Genomic DNA, 1,815 nt, shown 5'->3' on the forward strand with positions numbered 1-1,815 from the left:
GGGAGCTGCAGTCCGCGGCGCTCTGCCGTATGGTACGGTGTTGTCGGTGCGTGGGAACGGGTTCTGCTTCGCTCCGCTCCACGGCGTTTCCCACTGACAGCTCCCTCGCCGTGTGAGGCAGCCTCGTGACGAGCTGACTGTGAGGTTTCTCGCAGAGGTGTCACAAGGCGCTATAAAAACTAGTAACGCTACTGCAAACACTTCGAAATGACACGAGGAGCTATTGGTTTAATTTAATTTAAGAATTATTGTCCCTAGGCAAGCTACAAACAGAAAATCCTAATGCTACAAATCGTAGTGCTAGTGCTGAAAGACGCAGCAACTGTGTTGAAAAATAGCGTGTTGTAGCTGAGGGTTGGCTCTACCCAACAGTTACTGTGCTCTCTGTAGCTGTTGTTGCTTCCAGGGCAATAAAGAGGAAGCATTACTTTCTGAGCGACCCACGCCCATGCTGGGAACTAGCTCTGAACACCAACAGTGCCATCCGTGTGCATCCCTAACTTTGACATCGCCTGGCAGGCTGAACCAAGGCAGCAGAACAAGACTGGGGGGAAGAAACCAGTAGTTAGTTTCTTTCTGTAGAGCTCAGCCCAGTTCAAGATGCAATTTGCCAATCCGTCTCCTTGGCTCCTTCATTCAGTGTATGAGTTGGGACTGGGCCATTTACACATTGAGATGGGCCATGACAATGCCTAACACAAGATTTAAGTGATAATGGCAGCCTGGAACTGAGGCAATCAAACCCAACTATCAGTTAATTCAGACTAACGTGAATCATCAAATTATAGGAAACCGCAAATGAAACACCAACCTCTGAAACATTTCCATACATCTCTATTTTCAGATACAGGAGTTGTCATAAGTACAGTAATGAGGGCTTTACTGAGGATTACCACGTCATATTTCAGCAACGAAGAGAGTGATTTGGGGGTTAATATTCACTCATGAGTTTGGTGGAACAAATAGGTTTCCATATGTCTCTGGAGCAGTATGTTTGCGATTGCCAACTGTTACCCAAGAGTAGTTTTATAGGAGAATAATGCAAATTACTTCTCTCTTTAATTACACTGGTGCCTTGCAATATCGCGTTCTGTTGTGATGTGGAAAACTGCCAGTATGCCACATTCAAAGGGCGGATGTTTATTTAACCATCAACTTTAACATTACATTAAATATATATATATATATAAAATGAAAGCTATTTTTTAATTTTCTAAGACACATAAAAAAACATACAGTGTTACAGTATGTTAGAAGAACTTTGGGAGGTCCTACCAAACCAACCCGCTGCCCATGAAAATGCTTTGAAACCAGTCTTGGTTCGATCACTGAACTGCAAAGGACAACATTTGTTTTATGATGCATTGTAGTCAAATAGATCAACTGTAAGTGAACTTTTTCTATTTTATCCTGGCAGAGGAGAACCACTATGAGGAACACTGAACAGGAAGCACAAAATGGCTGACATTACAGTTTACCTTTTGTCACTGTGTAAAAGCACACAGCACCAAACAGTGTTGACAAAATGTTGGCTATGAGACTATGATGTTGATGTGCAGATTCCAAACAAAACAAAACTTTAAAACCTTTCAAAAAGCCTACGTAACAGCTGTGATTTGGTGAATACCTCTGCTGAAACTCAGCAGTTTCAGCTCATCCAGGTAAGGCAGAATTCCATTAGTCGCTGAGGTGTATGTACAGTGCATCTGGTAAAGCATTCAGATTAAGAAATGCACCAGTATGAATAACAAAATGCAATTAATCCCTCTATTCATATGAAATAAAACAACAATCTTTACACACAATTAAAAAAAA

Source organism: Meleagris gallopavo, chromosome 12 (assembly GCF_000146605.3).
Source record: "Meleagris gallopavo isolate NT-WF06-2002-E0010 breed Aviagen turkey brand Nicholas breeding stock chromosome 12, Turkey_5.1, whole genome shotgun sequence".
Taxonomy (NCBI): Eukaryota; Metazoa; Chordata; class Aves; order Galliformes; family Phasianidae; genus Meleagris; species Meleagris gallopavo.